Source organism: Dendrobates tinctorius, unplaced genomic scaffold (assembly GCF_039654945.1).
Source record: "Dendrobates tinctorius isolate UK_male_01 unplaced genomic scaffold, ASM3965494v1 ptg000065l, whole genome shotgun sequence".
NCBI lineage: Eukaryota > Metazoa > Chordata > Amphibia > Anura > Dendrobatidae > Dendrobates > Dendrobates tinctorius.
In genome coordinates this window covers 854,865-874,185 of record NW_027361733.1, presented here as the reverse complement: position 1 = coordinate 874,185, position 19,321 = coordinate 854,865, and the positions used below count along the sequence as shown (strand labels likewise).

The 19,321-nt window shown below is 45.2% G+C and overlaps 1 protein-coding gene and 1 non-coding gene across 2 annotated transcripts in view; both read right to left on the bottom strand.

The window, feature by feature from the left end:
• LOC141094652 (uncharacterized) overlaps positions 1-19,321 on the bottom strand; it is an 803,576-nt gene that overhangs the window by 377,867 nt on the left and 406,388 nt on the right. The window lies entirely within an intron of this gene.
• LOC141095016 (U2 spliceosomal RNA) lies at positions 17,746-17,938 on the bottom strand. The gene has a single exon (XR_012233254.1). It is a non-coding gene; the product is annotated as a U2 spliceosomal RNA (small nuclear RNA).

The following is a 19,321-nucleotide window of genomic DNA, read 5'->3' as shown; positions in this document are numbered from 1 at the left end:
AGACTGGTCTCCTAGAATCCCTCAGAGAAATCACCCACAAAGCAGAAGGGTGTCAGCTGCCTTATATCCAGTCAGCAATCCCAGTCACCCAGTCATCATCATTCTGCTCAGGTCCTTTGTAATCAGCCTCACTACCTTCCTTCACCAGAAGAGGGAGTTCATCAGACCTCAATGGTGAAGGGGAAAATGAACTCACAACACGGATGGGTAGCAGAAGGAACAATAGCAAATGGAACTAGTGAGGACCAGCTGACGGTGCTGGAACCCGGAGTGGCAGCAGAAGGAACAAGAGCCAATGGCACAACCGTGGACCAGCTGACGGTGCTGGAACATGGTTACTAAGCAGAAGGTACCTGTGCTCCAAAGCACTACCAAGGACCAGCAGACGTTGCTGGAACTCAGATACCGAGGAGGCACCTAGGCCAAAGGCTCTACCGAGAACCAACTGACTGTGCTGGAACCCGGAGGGGCTGCAGAAGGAACAAGAGCCAATGGGACAACCGTGGACCAGCTGACGGTGCTGGAACACGGTTACTAAGCAGGAGGTACCTGTGCTCCAAAGCACTACCAAGGACCAGTAGACGTTGCTGGAACTCTGATACCGAGAAGGAGGCACCTAGGCCAAAGGCTCTGCCGAGAACCAGCACAAGGTACCCATAATCAACAAAGTTGCAAGGCCGCGAGCAGGACGCAGTTACCGAAACCCACAGTCCAACAGGGGGTGCTTGTCCTATTGGCACTACGGAACCAGCCTTTATTACCAGAACCCGCAGCCCACATAGGAAGCACCGAAACTGCAGGCACCATAGACTCGGCTAACCCCACCGCAACACGATAGGACAACGTATTGGTGGCAAAGTGACGTTGACACTACCCGGAAACAGCAGGCGCGCTGGAACCAGGCTGGGCAGGAGGGAGTATCAGTGCCAAAGACACTTCTGAGTAGCAACTGGCGATGTTGGAGCCCAGGGTCAATCATGCAGCAGGCTGAGGCCTACTTGGAGCAAGTAGAAAATAAGATGTAGTGTGATTTTGGAGGCAGCAGGAGACTTTGCCATCCACACAGCAGAGGAGCAGCAGGTGTTACTGAACCCCACTAACACTGGAACATGTGTTTTTCTCTGTGCAGACGGCACTTCCAAGCAACAACTGGCTGTGTTGAAGCCCAGCATCAATCACGGAGCAGGCTGAGGCCTACTTGGAGCAAGTAGAAAACAAGATGTAGTGTGATTTGGGAGGCAGCAGGAGACGTCGCCATCCACACAGCAGGGGAACAGCTGACGTTGCTGAACCCCACTAACACAGGAGGTAGTGTGTTTTTCTCTGTGAAGACGGCATTTCTGAACACCAACTGGCGTTGTTGGAGCCCAGGATGAAGCATGGAGCAGGCTGAGGCCTGATGTTTTTGGCATGTGGAGGCAGCAGGAGACATTGCCGTCTACACAGCAGTGGAACAGCTGACATTACTGAACCCCACTAACACAGTAGGTAGTGTGTTTTTCTCTGTGAAAACTGCACTTCTGAACACCAACTGGCATTGTTGGAGCCCAGGATCAATCATGCAGCAGGCTGAGGCCAACTTGCAGCAGGTTTTTATAGGTTGTAGACTACTATACATGTGTGGACAAATGACACCGCAAGAAACGACCTGGAAACCATCTGCAGAGACTTTGAAGACTTAGGCAAGAAAGTGAAAGAACTGGGAGCGCAGGTGGTCTTCTCTTCCATCCTCCCAGTGGATTGCCATGGAACAAGAATGTGGAATAAGATTCTGCAGGTGAACAACTGGCTACGTCGATGGTGCCGTCAGCAACGATTTGGATTTATGGATCACGGAGTGAATTACCTTTACGATGGACTACTTGCTAGAGATGGGGTGCACCTTACGAAGACTGGAAAACATGTATTTGGAAGTCGCCTTGCTACACTTGTAAGGAGAGCTTTAAACTAGAACAACATGGGAAGGGAAGCAAAAGACCAGAAAAAGCCATACACCTGAGGCTAGTTTCACACTTGCTTTTTTTTGCAGCGCGTTTTTCCCGCAAAAAAACGCATTGAAAAAACGCATACAAAAGCATACAACTGCTGCGATTTTTTCAAGCATTTTTATGAGCATGCATGAAAAAAACGCAGCGTTTTTAAGCGTTTGTATGCGTTTTTAGTGCGTTTTTACCGCGTTTGCGTTTTTTTCCAACATTTCTAGGTGGCCCCTCACACTACCCAAACCATGACTTTACTAACCCTAACCCTAACCCTAACCCTAACCCTGACCCTAACCCTAACCCTAACCCTGACCCTAACCCTTAACCAAATCATACTTAACCCTAACCCAAACCCTAAACCCTAACTAACCCTAACCCTAACCCTAACCCTGACCCTAACCCTAACCCTGACCCTAACCCTAACCCTAACCCTAACCCTGACCCTAACCCTAACCCTAACCCTGACCCTAACCCTTAACAAAACCATACTTAACCATAACCCTGACCCTAACCCTAACCCTAACCCTAACCCTGACCCTAACCCTTAACCAAACCATACTTAACCCTAATCCTCACCCTAACCCTGACCCTAACCCTGACCCTAACCCTAACCCTAACCCTAACCCTTAACAAAACCATACTTAACCCTAACCCTAACCCTAACCCTAACCCTGACCCTAACCCTTAACCAAACCATACTTAACCCTAATCCTCACCCTAACCCTGACCCTGACCCTAACCCTAACCCTAACCCTAACCCTGACCCTAACCCTTAACAAAACCATACTTAACCCTAATCCTGACCCTAACCCTGACCCTAACCCTTAACAAAACCATACTTAACCCTAACCCTGACCCTAACCCTAACCCTGACCCTAACCCTAACCCTAACCCTAACCCTGACCCTAACCCTAACCCTAACCCTAACCCTGACCCTAACCCTTAACCAAACCATACTTAACCCTAATCCTGACCCTAACCCTGACCCTAATCCTTAACAAAACCATACTTAACCCTAACCCTGACCCTAACCCTAACCCTGACCCTAACCCTAACCCTAACCCTAACCCTGACCCTAACCCTTAACAAAACCATACTTAACCCTAATCCTGACCCTAATCCTGACCCTAACCCTTAACCAAACCATACTTAACCCTAACCCTGACCCAAAACCCAACCCTAACCCTGACCCTGACCCTAACCCTAACCCTAAACCCCCTTAACTAACCCTAACTCTAACCCAAACCCCTAAATTCCATGGTTAAAAAAAAAAACGCATATGCAAAAAAAGCTTACATGAGCATGCCAGTGCGCACATATGCGCATCCATAGGCTATAATGGCCATTTTTAGCGCAAAACGTGCGCATATGTGCGCATGCGCTTTTTTGCAGGGCCAAAAAATGCAACATGATGCGTCTGGAAAATCCAATCGCACACCCCAAAAAAACGCAGCGCATGAAAATCGCATACATGCGCTTACAAGCGCGCAGGTATGCGCACCCATGTTAAATATAGGGGAAAAAACGCATGCGCAGGTTAGCGTTTTTTTCCAGCGCTAAAAAACGCAAATGTGAAACCAGCCTGACAAATGCTATTGAGAACTCTGCTATTAAAAGTGGAAAGGAAGATCAAAGCCAAAAGAATCTAATTAATAAAAATATTGGAGAAAGAGAAACCAAGCACTAAAATGTTACTATACTAATGCTCAAAGCATGGGCAACAAATAAGGAGAATTGGAACTACTAACACAGGAAAAAAAATATGATTTCATTGGAATCACTGAAACTTGGTGGGACAATACACATGATTGGAATACAAGACTAGAAGGATACAACTTATTTGCTAGAAACAGACTTGATAAACGAGGAGGAGGTGTCGCATTGTATGTTAGAAACGCGTATATCTGCACAGAGATTGAAGCTTCAGAGACTGGGAGTTCTGTGGAAACTGTTTGGGTAAGAATACAAGGACAGAACAATGGAAAGGACACCATTGTAGGCATCTACTACAGGCCGCCTGTGCAAGCTGAAGATATGGATGAACTCTTTATGCATCAAATGGCCACGTTCTCCAAAAAATATGACATAGTTGTCATGGGAGATTTCAACTATCCAGACATTTGTTGGGAATCTCTCTCAGGCAAAACTAACAGGTCAAGAAAATTCTTATCCTCTCTTGCTGACAACTTTATCTTCCAAAAGGTAGGGGAGAAAACAAGGGGATCTTCTATCTTGGATCTAATCCTTATAAACAGGGAGGAAATGTTTGAGGAGGTAAAAGTGGCTGGGACCCTAGGAGGTAGTGACCATGCTATTTTAGAATTTTGGATAACTAGAGGAGGAAGACCTGTGAAGACTCAGACGTCAAGGTTAGATTTCAGAAAGGCAGATTTTAAGGGATACAGAAAGAGAATTGGAGGGATCCAATGGCTGGATATCCTTAAAGACAAAACTGTCCAAGAAGGATGGGAAATCTTGGAAAAATGAAATTCTCAAAGCACAGTTGTTAACAATTCCGAAAAGAGGGAAGAATAGGAAGCATTTAAGGAAACCAGGATGGTTGAACACAGAACTTAAGCACATGCTAAAAAGGAAGAAAAAAATGTTTACATAATGGAAAGAGTGAGGCATATCTAAAGAAGAATATAATGCTGTCTGCAGAACCTGCAGGGCACAAATCAGATTATCTGAAGCTGACAATGAATTGAGGCTTGCAAGAGATGTCAAAAGCAATAATAAAGGATTTTGGGGATATGTCAAAAGTAAAAGAAAAGTCAAAGATGCTATAGGATTTTTACAGGATGAAAATGATGAAATGGTAAGACAGGATGTTGAGAAGGCCGAACTTTTAAATTCCTATTTTGCATCTGTTTTCTCTCAGAAAGGAAATGTAACATCAACTGTTCTTCACTGTCCAATTAAGGGAATAGAAGAATCCAGGATATCTATAAACAGAAAGATAGTGAGGAAGCACTTAACTAACCTAAATGAATTCAAGTCTCCAGGTCCAGATGAATTACACCCCAGAGTACTGAAGGAGATAGCAGAAGAAATTTTTGAACCCCTCTCCATAATCTTTGAGAATTCTTGGAGAACAGGACAAGTCCCAGAAGACTGGAGAAGAGCAAATGTTGTTCCTATCTTCAAAAAGGGGAAGAAGGTGGACCCAGGCAACTATAGGCCGGTGAGTCTGACTTCTATACCAGGAAAGATCTTTGAACAAATTATTAAACAACATGTATGTCAGTACCTGGATAAGAATGAAGTGATTAAACAGAGTCAGCATGGGTTTGTAACTAATAAGTCATGTCAGACTAAATTTCCTTCTATGACGGAATCACTGATTGGGTGGATCAAGGAAATGCTGTAGATATAGTATATCTTGACTTCAGCAAAGCATTTGACAAAGTATCTCATACAATTTCATTGAAAAAATGACTAAGTATGGAATGGACAAGGCAACTGTTAGGTGGATTCATAGCTGGCTTAGTGATCGGACCCAAAGAGTGGTCGTAAATGGCTGCACATCCAGTTGGAAGAATGTCTCAAGTGGGGTACCACAGGGCTCTGTCCTGGGCCCTGTATTGTTCAACATCTTTATCAACGATTTAGATGAAGGAATTGAGGGTAAACTGATTAAATTTGCTGATGACACAAAGCTAGGAGGGATAGCTAATACTAGAGAAGAGAGGGAGAGGATTCAAAAAGAAATAAATAAACTGGAGAAGTAGGCAGCAACTAACAGAATGGTTTTTAACAGGGAAAAATGCAAAGTACTACATCTGGGCAATAAAAATGAAAAAGAATATACAGAATGGGAGGAATAAGGCTAAGCAACAGCACATGTGAAAAAGATTTGGGTATACTAATAGATCACTGACTGAATATGAGTCAACAGTGTGATGCAGCAGCAAAAAAGGCAAATGCAATTCTAGGATGTATTAACAGAAGCATACAGTCTAGATCACGTGAAGTCATTATTTCCCTCTACTCCTCTTTGGTCAGACCTCATCTGGAATATTGTGTCCAGTTTTGGGCACCACATTTTAAAAAAGACATCAACAAACTGGAGCAAGCTCAAGAAAGAGCGACCAGAATGGTGACCGGTCTGCAAACCCTGTCTTATGAGGAAAGGTTGCAGGATTTGGGATTGTTTAGTTAGCAAAAGAGAAGACTGAGAGGAGACTTAATAGCTGTCTACAAATATCTAAAGGGCTGTCACATTGTAGAAGGATCAACTTTATTCTCATTTGCACAAGGAAAGACTAGAAGCAATGGGATGAAACTGAATGGGAGGAGACACAGATTAGATATTAGAAAAAACTTTTTGACAGTTAGAGTGATCAATGAGTGGAACAAACTGCCACGAGAAGTGGTGAGTTCTCCTTCAATGGAAGTCTTCAAACAGAGGCTGGACAGCCATCTGACTGGGATGATTTATCGAATCCTGCTTTGAGCAGAGGGTTGGACCAGATGGCCCAGGAGGTCCCTTCCAACTCTACGATTCTATGATACTACAATCAAGTAACCGTGCTCCACTATGGCCTGTGGCTCCACTGTCTCTAGTATTTCCCCTGACCTCCAACCCCACCATTTACAGCTCTGAACTGGCGTCTGCACAATCCACACTTGTTCCTGTGTTACTGGGGCTCAGTCACGTCAGTTGATCCCCTGATGTGTGTCGGGCAAGGTCTCCTGCTCTGTCCTCATTCACACTACTAGTAATGGGAATGTGGACAGAGGAGGAGACATTGCCGGACACACATCAGGGGATCAACTGACGTGACTGAGCCCCAGTAACAAAGGAACAAGTGTGGATTGTGCAGACGCCACTTCAGAGCAGCAACTGGCGGGGTGGGAGGCCAGGGGAAAAACTAGAGACAGTGGAGCCAGAGGCCTAAGTGGAGCACAGTTAAAAATCAGTTGTAGTTTGAATGTGGATGGAGCAGGAGACTTTGCCGTCCACACAGCAGGGGAGCAGCTGGCGTTAATGAACCCCACTAACACAGGAGCTAGTGTTTTTCTCTGTGCAGACGACACTTCTGAACGACAACTGGCTGTGTTGAAGCCCAGGGAATATAGTTCAGGTGGTAGAAACATGAACACAACAGGAGACCTGGATACTGTTGCCAACCAGTTATTTATTCGGGAAGAGGACTGGCAAATTCTGGCGAGATCCAGGTCTTGTTCATTTTCAGAAAAGTAAGCCGGTCAACGTTATCGGAAGATAGTCGCGTGCGACGGTCTGTTAGTACACCACCTGCGGCTCTAAAGACGCGTTCCGATAATACACTGGCAGCAGGGCAAGCCAGCACCTCCAATGCATACTGGCTAAGCTCCGGCCATGTATCCAGCTTAGAGACCCAGAACTTGAAGATGGAAGAGCCATCTGGGAGAACACTGACAGGGCAAGACATGTAGTCTGTCACCATCTGACGGAAACGTTGCCTCCTGCTGACTGGAGCCGTCTGTGATGGTGTAGACAATTGTTGCGGACACACAAAACTTTGCCACATTTGGGCCATAGTGGTCTTGCCTTGTGCTGAGGCGCTGCCTCTGCTCCCTCTTTGTGCCGAGTTTCCTCCACTGCCTCGACGCACAGAGCTGCTTTGTAAAGCACTAGCACCACTGCTGTCGGGTGGAATGGAAAACATGATGGACTGCACCAGTGTGTCTTGGTACTCCTGCAGTTTACGCTCCCGGTTCAACGGTGGTATGAGGCTTTGTAAGTTGTCCCGGTAGCGAGGATCTAGGAGGGTGAACACCCAATAATCAGTTGTGTTGAGAATGTGGGCAATGCGGCCGTCATTTCTCAGGCACTGCAGCATGAAATCAACCATGTGCTGCAGACTCCCAACTGCCAAAGAAACACTGTCCCCTGCTTGAGGCATCATCTCTGCCTGCTCTGCATCACCCCACTTTCGCTGTACATACCGACTGGAGCATTGTGTACCTCCCTCCTCTGGAGAGATGTCTTCCTCCTCCATCGACTCCTCCTCATCCTCCTCACAAAGTGTCCCCTGCCTAGGCCTTTGTGAGGAACCACGTAGCGCAGACTGTCCAGAAGCAGATGGCATTTGTGACTCCTCATCCTCCACCTCTTCCAAAACCTCCTCCCTTAGTGCTTGCAGTGTTTTTTGAAGCAGGCAGATAAGGGGGACAGTCATGCTGACTAGTGCATCATCTGCACTCGCCATCTGCGTGGAATCATTGAAGGCACGCAAAACGAGGCAGATGTCCTTCATAGAGGCCCACTCAGTGGTGCTGAAGTGTGAACGGCGCACAGTGCGACTTGTTTGCGCCTGATGCAGCTGGTACTCCATGACTGCTGCCTGCTGCTCACACAACCGCTCCAACATATGTAACGTTGAATTCCACCTGGTGGGTAAGTCACATATGATGCGATGTTCCGGAAGGCGTAATCGGCGCTGCAGAGCAACACGGTGCGATCTTGCCGTGCTGGAACGCCGCAAGTGAGCACACTATATGCGGACCTTGTGCAGCAGTGCATCAAGATATGGATAGTCCCTCAGAAAGCTCTGAGGTTGCCTAGGCCAAGAGCTACCACCAGATTTCGGTCATTGTCACACACTACCAAGCCCGGCTGGAGATTCGCTAGCACAAACCACACGTCGCTCTCCTGCTTGATGGCATTCCAGAGCTCCTGCGCTGTGTGGCTTCGATTCCCCCAAGAAATTAATTTGAGTACGGCCTGCGCTGTTTCTGAGGAACTTGAGTAGGAGGAGGAGTCAATGTGTACAGACTGGATTCCTGCAATCCATGGAGTTGGCAGAACACATACAGCACCACTCTCCAGATCTGTACGCGGCTCCACAACATTGACCCAATGGGCAGTGAGGGAAAGGTATCGTCCCTGTCCATGGTTACTGGTCCACGCATCGGTGGTCAGGTGGACCTTGCTACTGATGGCATTTAGTAGCGCATGTTTTATTTTTCCCTCCACATGTTTTTGCAGGGCAGGGATGGCTCGCCTGCTGAAATAAAAGCGGCTGGGCACGGTGTATTGTGGGACTGCCAATGCTATGAAGTCCCGGAAGGTGTCAGTCTCCACCAGCCTGAATGAGAGCATTTCAAGTGCCAGTAGTTTGGCAACGCCAGCATTCAGAGCCTGTTCTCGGGGATGGTTTGCTGAGTATGGCCGCCTTCTATCCCATGCCTGGGCTACCGATGGCTGTAGAGTGGCCTGGGAGTGTAAGGATGACTTGAAACGTGGTGCTGTGGGTGGAATGTCACTGGGTCTCCGGTCAACAGTGCCAGAGGTTCTTCCTTGGTGATCCTGTGAGGAAGCCGAACCAGCTGTGTGTGAGCTGGTGGAAGAGGCCCCAACACGAGCTGAAGAGGTGGTAGGTGGTGCTGTATGTTGGCCTACGTCTTCAGTGTGTCTGTGTAACTCCACCTCGTGCTTGGTTCGCACTTGTTTCCACATATTTGTGGTTTTGAGGTTGCAGACATTTTTCCCTCTTTTGACTTTCTGATGACACAACTTGCATTTGACAAAGCACATGTCATCTGCAACTGTGTCAAAAAAGGACCACGCACTGCAAGTCTTGGGAGCACCCGTTTTGCCTTTTGAATGAGGAATGCTCCTAACGGGTGCCGAAGTGGAGGCTACAGGCAACCAAGTCTGCCCCCTCCCTCTCCCTCCTGTTTTGGCAGTTCGGGGAATCTCTTCCTCAGAGCTGCTCCCACCACCTTCCTGTTCCTCACGCCATGATGGGTCAAGGACCTCATCACCTACACTCCCCTCTTCAATCACCTGCTTCTCCTGGGTTGTCTTGCCAGCACCGTACGCACCAGAAAGTGGCACCTGTGTCTCGTCATCATCTGATGCGTACTGAGGTGTGCTGACCATAGGCACTGGCCCACCCGCCTCTTCAGATTCCGAGGGACAAAGAAGTTGCGCATCACTGCATACTCCATCTTCTTCACATTCTTGAATGCTGCTTGGCTGGCCACCTCTTTCCAAGCCAACAGATTCAGAGAACAGAAGTAGAGACTGTGATGGCTCCTGTCCAGGGCTCTCTGGCTGCCTGGGCACTTTGGCAGGTGGTGAAAAGACAGATGGTTGCTCTTCGGTGCTCTGGCCCTGAGAGGACGTGGAAGTCATTGACGTCGATGCGTTAGCTGCCATCCATCCGACAACGGCTTCAATTTGTTCCTCCAGCAGCAGTGGGGTACGGCGAGGTCCTACAAAGCTGCGCATAATGGACTGTTGCCTGCTAAAACTGGGGGATGCTGACTCACTGGTGCCCGCAGCAGGCACAGAATCCCCATATCCTCTCCCTGCAGAATTCCCACGTCCTCTCCCTGCAGAATCCCCAAGTCCTCTCCCTGCTGAAACCCCACGCCGACGTACCTTACTCCCTGCCTTCTTCATCTTGCTAGACTGATAAAGATAGGCAGAAAAGTACAAAGGGAGGGCTTAGTGTGCTTATTCCTGAACAGCTGGTAACAGGTATAAGAAACACTAATTTTATGAAGTGTGTGTGTGTGGACTACACTTTAATAGGAGCTAATGTGGCCTACATAACTGTCAAATGTAGTGTTTGGTGAACTTTTTTTTTTTTTTTTTTAAAAACTAAAAGGATGTGACCAAAGATTTGAAAGTGATAGTATCACAAACTTTTTGGAGCTATTACAATGCAGGCAGGTAACCTACAATGCAAAAGATGAGGCTCCAAAAAAATTGGGTAATACTAATCTGGCTGCAGCTGAAGTGCACAAGCCAGAAAAAAGGCTCCTCTATCTACTCCTATAGTGTTTTCAACCACCGTATATGGATACGGATGGATGCACACTAATAGGAGAATAAAAAATGAGCTGCTATAAAAGAAAAATGTGTGAGGCAGTGACGCACGCTGAGCGGCCTACAACCAGGCGTAGCTGCAGGACACACTACTCAGCGTGAGCTGCACTCACACACAGTCAGAGACCTCTCAGACAGCTGTGAACTAGTGGGCACTAGCACTGAAAGGCTGCAGAAAAGCTCCGCTGTCTACTACTAGTGTTTGCAACCAACGTATATGGATACGGATGGAAGCACACTAGATAGAATTTATGCAAAATAAGCAGCAATAAAATAAAAATATGTATGAGGCAGCAGTGACGCACGCTGGGCGGACTACATTCAGACGTGGCTGAAGGACCCACTACACAGCGTGAGCTGCACTCACACAGCCCTTGCAAACAGGTGTGAACACTGTTGCTAGGCAAAAGAAAGCTACAGTGGTGGTTTATGTAGCCTGGGTAAAGCACAATATTTTTTTGATAATCGCTATTTCTAACTGTCCCTCACAGTCTTCAATAGCAGCCTGTCCCTAACTGAATTCACTGCAGAGTGAACAGAAATGGCGGCGGCGGCTTTTATAGTGCATCATGACATCATTTCAGCAGCCAATCACAGCCATGCCAATAGTTTACATGCCTAACAGGATGTGCTCACACTTCTGAGGATTCCCATTGGCTGAATCAAATCGAGTGGGCTCATAGCATTATGGGAACTTCCGATTCCGGTATTCGATATGAAAAAAGTATCAGAACTCCGTATTGGAACTCCGATACGGTGAATATCAGCCGATTCCCGATACTTGCGGTATCGGAATGCTCAACACTACTTATTACCCAACAACCTAACATCCACATCACACAACTCATACTTCAGCAAAAATTTATAAACCCACACATACCATACAGGCACATCGAAAGCAACCGGATACCTCAAATCCCTCTCTCGCCATCTCAAACAGAATAAATATGCCCCAAACAAAAACCTACACATACAAGAAAACTTTCCTTCCATCCTGATCACTCTTAACACAAAAATCACCATATTCACACCAAAAAACACCAAGATTTGGAAAGCCTAACCCACCTTTCTCTAAACATTTCACCAAAACCTCTCTCCTGGCTCTCTCCATTCTAGAATTCCACAAAAACATAAACAGAACCCCCTCATACACGCATACCCAGGTAGAAAAACCACCGCAATATCTAAAAAAAAATAGGCAAAACCACACTTTTAATAACTAAAATTTTTCCAAAAAAAGTAAGATCTCTCATCTTCCAAAAACATAACTTCCACTCACCATTTCCTGTTGCATCATCCCAACTTTCCTTCCAATCCAAACTCTCTCAAAATTTCACCCCCAAAACCTTGATAGGCCCATTCACCTCATTTACTCCAACATCCTTACTTAAAGCCCCTCCCCCAAAATCCTTACATTCACTCTTCTCGCAGTTCACCTTAAAAGCTGACGCACCACAAAAAATAGACTGTTGTGAGCTAATTTTCCCATTCACTACTGAGGCCCGAGGAACTCCCTCTTCTGGTAAAGAAACGTAGTGAGCCTGATTATCAAACACCTGAGTCTGATGATGATGACTGGCTGAGTGGAGTTTCTGACTGGATATAAGGCTGCCGACGCCCTTCTGCCCTGCGGGTGATTTCTCTGTGGGATCCTTGGAGACCAGTCTGAATTCCTGCTCCTCTAAAGCTAAGTTGTCTGCTCAGCTTTTTGCATTTGTGCTTAGACTTTGTTTTGCTTTGTTTTTCTGGATTTCTGCCATTCCCTGCTGGGGTGTGCTGAATTCCTTTAGCTCTGTCTTCTGAAAATACCTGAGTGCTGATTTAGTTTTTGAATCATAGCTGCTTCAGGGTCTTTTTCATATCAGCTTGTTGGCTTATGTCTTTGATAGGGTTTTGGCAGATTGCAGACAGCAACCTTCCTTTCCTGTTCTGTTTAGCTAGCTTGGGCCCCATCGTTTGCTCAGCCTATCTTTCTATCTGTGTGAGTGTTTTTTCATCTTGCTTCACCGTCATTATATGTTCGGGGCTGCCTTTTACTTTGGGGTCTGCTCTGGGGCAGTTTATATTTCCTTTTCTGTCTTTAGGCTATTTAGCGCTCCGGCTGTGATCGAGGGGTCTAGGGCATCGTAGGAACCCCCCACGGCTACTGCTAGTTGTGTTGATAGGTTCAGGGGTCTGCAATCTGATAGTTGCCAACTTCTCTGGTTTTCTGGACGTAGCTTCTATTTTTGTGTCTGCCTCCTACGGTGACTCACTCATAACATAGACACTAATAACTTCACCCGCCTCACAGAACACTCTGAATCACACAACACACACACGTCATCCATGTAACCACTAACCTTCCATTCCCTTCCCCCACCTCCTGGCACCTGTACACCCCGAATCACTTTATCTCTCCTCAGCATACAATGTAGCGGTTCAATCGCACAGATAAAAACCACTGGAGACAACGGCCAACCTTGCCGCACACCTGAAAACACATTCACTCTTCTACCCACATAACCATTCATCAAAACACGACTATAAATGTCTTTATATAAGCTCCTCACCCGCCAAACAAAATCCGACGGAAACCCCATTCACAATAATACCCGGAACAAAAAACTATGTGCCAACCGATCATATGCCTTATCAAAATCCAAACGCAAAACAAACACACTCTTCTTGCGACCCATATAGTCCCACAAACAATCTCTCAACATACACACACTCATGTATACGCCTTCCAGGCACCGCACAACACTGTTCATCCCCAATCACACTCTCTATCACATCACGCATCCTATTAGCCATTACTTTTGCATAAATCTTATAGTCACAATTCAACAATGTTATCGGTCTCCAATTTTTTAAACTCTTCAAATCTCCTTTTTTAGGTATTAACACAACCATCCCTGCACGCATGCTCTCAGCCACCTCCATACTAAGCCACATATACTTACACACATCCACAAAATCTTTACCAATCACCTCCCACATCATTCAATAAAACTCTATTGGAAGACCATCCTCCCCTGGTGTCTTATTCAACGCCATGCTATTCATTACTTTCCATACCTCATCATCTGTCAACTCACCCATCACTCTCTCTCTCTCCACCTCACTCAATTTACTTTCTAATACACTTAATACATCCTCCTCCAAAGCCTCATCCCTCCACTTCACTGCATACAGCTCCTCATAAAACTTAGCCACCTGTTCACACATATCCTCCCCACTTACCTCTCTTCCATCCACTCCATTCAAAACACTCATACTCTGCTTTTTCCCAAAAACCTTTTTAAAGAAAATCCTTGAGCACATTTCATCCTGCTCCATTTTATCAACTTTTGCCCTAAATACGATAATTTTTTATCATTAATTTTTTTTTGAACCATTTTTATCTCATCCTCCACCTCCATTCCGCCCCCCCTCAATTTATATAATAAGCATAAACGGGCATTCAACTTAACAACATTTTCCCTCTTAATTGCTGCAAAATTATACCCCACACTTTTAAAAAAAATTTTTGTCTGCCTCTTAACCAAATCCCACCACTCACAAACATTCCCAAAATTTTTCTTACCCTTACACCACTCCCCATACCTTCTCACATATTCTTTCCTCACATCCTCATTTTCCAACAATTTCACATTCAACTTCCATAAACCTTTTCCAAACACACCACTAACATCAATATCTAACTCACAAAACACAAAAACATGGTCTGAAAAAACCACCCTATCCTGCTTATATCCAACAGGGATAAAAAATTTTGAAACAAAACAATAATCCAATCTGGACTGTTTTCTTACACTCTCTGCAAAAAAAGGTGTTTAACAAAGGGTTCACATTACACACACGCTGCACATCCCTCAAATCAAAGTCAGTGACTAGCTCCAACAAAGCTTTCCCAGATACATCCACATTCACTCCCCCACATCACAATTCATATCACCCACAATCACCACAGGCACTCTTCCCGGAACAAAAAGCTTAACTTTTTCAAATAATAACTTGCGCTCATTTTTTCCTACTGGCGCATACACATTTATAACCCAAAACTTAACATTTTTATATTCAAAATTAGCTAAGATACACCTCCCCACCTCAATAACCAAATAATTATCCAAAACAACCTCCTGCCCCTTAACTAAAATACCCACACCATCATTTTTATTATTTGCACTACCAGACCATACTGACGCGCACCATAAGACCATTCATCCCCTTTCACACCACCCACAATCCCACATTCTTGCAAACAAAAAATAGATTCATTTTGCATAGATAAAAAATCCAAAATTGCTGCTCTCCTACTCACATTCTTAAAGACTCACACATTTTGCGAGACTATAGAAAAACCCATAGTAGAGGGAAAAAAAAACAAAAAAACAGCAATGCAATTACTATGAAGCTACACACATCACAAAAAAAGCCCTTGACAAAAGCCAAGGCTCACAGAAACAGAAAAAAACCAACAGGTCCACTGAGCTTTCATTGTACCCAGTATCCCCATTGCTAGTCTCTGAACCACTAACCCCTTCATACTCACTCCATTTTTTAACTGGCCCAAATTTCCTCTGAGGTGCACCACTGCATGCCTCATCACTCTCCCCATCCTGCTCCCTCCGACATTTCCTCCCACCCCTGTCCTCATCTGAAGAAAACCTTCCAATGTTCTGGGGATCTGAAGGGTGCACAGGGCTTTCAGCATCAGAAATGTGCACATTTTCCTCGGTTGCATCCATTGCCTCCTCAAAAGAAAACATATCAGGCTCAAGAGTGTCATCATCTTCTTCAACATCTTCTTCCTCATCTTCCTTATTAAACCCCTTCTCCTCCACTTTTTTAATTTTTGCCCAAAACTCCTTATCTTCCTACCGTTTTTTTGGGCATTACTCATAGAGGCACAGGGTGCTAGCACAATGTCCTCTGGAGACACAAGGGGACTTTTCCTCTCTCTCCGCCTCCTCTCCTCTCTTTCCTCTCTCTCCAGTCTTTCAATTGTAGTCGCCAACCTCCTCCTTCTCTCCTCCTCTCTCCATTCACTCTCAGAGCATCTATGAGCCCTCCTCAGACAGTCCTTATACATGTGATCACCACTACCACACACGTCACAGGTCTTAGCCATCGGGCAATCACCCGCCATGTGCCCCTCCTTTTTGCAGTTTAGGCAACAATGCCCTTTCTCACAGGTTGCCTGGACATGCCCAAAGGAGAAGCATCTCCTACAAAACAGAGGCTGCCCAGGGTACGTGAGGAAACCCCTATGCCCTGCCATGGAAAAGTTCGCCGGAGGGTGTCTGAACCCACCCACACTGCCAGGATCTCTTCTGAACCTTACACGATACTTATATCGGCAATTGAAGATTCCCAAACAATTCACTTGCCTCACTCCCTTTGACACAAATTCATAATACTGTGTGAGGAAGCTCTCCAACAATGCAGGGTCAGTAAAGGGATTGCAGACGGTGATGATCACCTGCTTCTCCTGAAGACCAAACAGTGGTTCACATCGGACTCCTTTCAAACAGGGATCTCCGGCATGATTCTGGAACCACTCGTAGACATTCAGACAATCATGCTCCGACATAAAAGTAACATCGTAGTTACCTTGATTAGGGAACTCATTAACGCTGAAAATGTTTTCCCGTCTTCCTCCAGCCTTCTCGATAAGGTCACGAACAATGAAGACCACGCTGTTACTTGCCCTCATGGATGGCTCCAACGACACTCGGATTGTGTTCTTGACGTAGCTCATCTTTCAGACTGTCGGTAAAAAATACCACAAAAAAAAAATCGCAGAATTCTCTGCAAAAGGATCTGGATTTCTCCAGAAAACCTCACACCTATCAGGCTGCAACCAAATGATCGCAGCCAAAAGGCCGAGAAGCGATGACCAGAAATGGTTTGCCGCTTGCAAGGCCACAGGCCTTGAGACAGGCACTCATTGTGGAGAATGACACAGACAATACCCCGAGGAAGACATTCAAACCAACTCTGGGCGCATAACAAAAGCGCAGGCAGCTGCATTTTTCCCAGGATGCCTAATCTGCATAAGTCCACCCATTTTAGGGCAGCCCCTCCCCTCTTGTTCAAACGCGCTTCAATCAGTACCAGGAAGAAGGAAGGCCAGACCAGAGGAATATTCCTCCTCGGCTCCTTCAGCAGACTACTGAAACTGCCTGCTGCCGCACATCTGATAAAGACTATGGGCTGCCCACTGTGACACGTCAAAGTATTCCATGAATAGAACACAGTCTATCATAGTGTTCCATGAAAAGAAAACACATCCTATTTACTGCAAACAAGCAGCGCACCTAGCTTCTACAAGCCCCACTAGAATACTCTCAGACAGGTGGCCGAAGGCCGAACATTCAAATAACACGCCAGATAAATTGTTTCTTTTCCATTAAATTCATATATGAATTAATTCAAAATCTAACAATTAATTTCAAAATTGAAAAGTTGGCAGGCCACAAGAGGGGGACAATGTTTCAAAAATGACATATCATTGCATGAGGGATGTCGTAGGAATTGAATAACTTAACTACATATGTGATACTTGAATTAAGGCTGGGGAAGTACTGAGGGCAAGGGCTGCAGGCCTTGTAGCAGGTGGGTGTGCAGAAATGTATCTATCCAAAGCCAAAAACATTACTGCAGCTTATCACACCTGTACCCTACCAAGCAGCAAAGGCCGAGACAGATCATTATTTAAATGACAGATCGAATGCAGTGCAATGCCTTCCAGAGAGATGTGAATAACACTTACTGTAGCAGAGTTGGTCAAGTTAAATCAAGGCAAAGGAATTGGAAATGTGCAACTTGGACCAAGAAAAACTAATTGCAGAGCAGCGACATTGGAAAAAAGCATTCAAATAATGCTTTGAAAACACTACTTGTGTATCCGGATTTCAATTCAATCTGTCTTTGGAAACCGCTTAAGAGAGTGAGTGCACCATTCCCAGAGAAACTGCCGATACTGGGCTGATACATGGAGTGAAGTGAGCAAGCTCTTCTTCCAGCTCCCTGTTTTAAAAATCCATTTAATATATGGTCCCCAGATAGGGGACGGATCAGATATTAAACTGATAAGAACAGATTTTTTTTTCTTTTTCCACCAAAACACTCAGATTACAAGTACCATCAAAATGTAAAGTGATGATGGACCAAATCCATCATCGTGTTGTTTTATCTATATTTCATACTATTAAATTATATATATTTAAAATTTCCTCTTTTTTTTATAAAGAATTTAATGTAACAACTTACTTTATACACAAAAAATTTCAACCGTTTCTCGATTTTCCCAACCCCAAACAAGAACCAATACTTCCTCCAAGCCTTCCCATATTATGGTACCATCCCTCCTTGAACCCCAAAAAATGCTAAAAAGTCCAACATCCCTTCAGATATCCCAGAGGGGGATGCAATCTCCCTTTCTGCCCCATCCTTTATCTGTTTTACCACTCTATAAGTCAAAAAAAACCTTTTTGCATCACTATCAATACTACTCCTAACCTTCGAATGTAACTCCCAAAAATCCACCCCAATTTACCTCATGTTTTCCATTGCTTCTTTCAGTGTTTTAGTTGCAGGAAGTTCCCTTGCCCTTTCCCACACACTCTTCTCCTTTAGCATCGGCATAGAAATCTCTGCCATCTCTTCAGATCCCGTATCTTCCTCCCGACATTCCGTGTCACCCCACTGTACTTTATGTTCTTCACTTTTCTCTTCCTCCTTATCACGCATATTCGCATTCAGTTTCCCCTCTTGTACTTGTTTGCCTTTCCTTCTCTCCGGACAGTCTCTGAACAAATGACCCTTTCTCCCACACAAGTTACAAACCTTCCCTTATTGACAGTCCGTAAACCTATGATCTTCTTGTAAACATTTGGAGCACACAATCCTTGTACAATCTTCCATGTCATGACCATACTGCTTACAATTCTTACAAAAGACACCCATTCCTGCAAAAAAGAGGTCACCTGTTGCACTCCCCACCTTGAATCTTGCTGGCGGCAATAACCAATTTCCACTCCCGTCCTTCTTCAATTTGCAAACAAACTTCCATTTGCCAGTCCAGAAACCATGAGAATTCATAACTTTTCCCTCTTCAACCGCACTATATTTCCCAAAAAAAACTTCAATGTCCTTTTCCTTCACATATGGAGAATACATTTTTACAATAAACATTTTCTGATTTACTTCAAAATGTGGAATTACCTTCACTCCGACAATTCTTGAATCCACCTTCCTCTCATTCCATTGTTCCAAAAACTCCAAATAATACTCTTCCTGACAAAAAGTTACATCAAAATGTCCACGTCTCGTGTAGTCCATAATCGATAGAAACCACGATCTATCCAGATCAAACAAACCTAAAAGAAGTTCCTTAATCACAAAGTCCAAGTTCTTAACATCCTTTTCATATGGGGGCAGGATGGAAGCTCATATGGGGGCAGGATGGGAGCTTATGTGGGGGCAGGATGGGAGCTCATATAGGGGCAGGATGGGAGCTCAT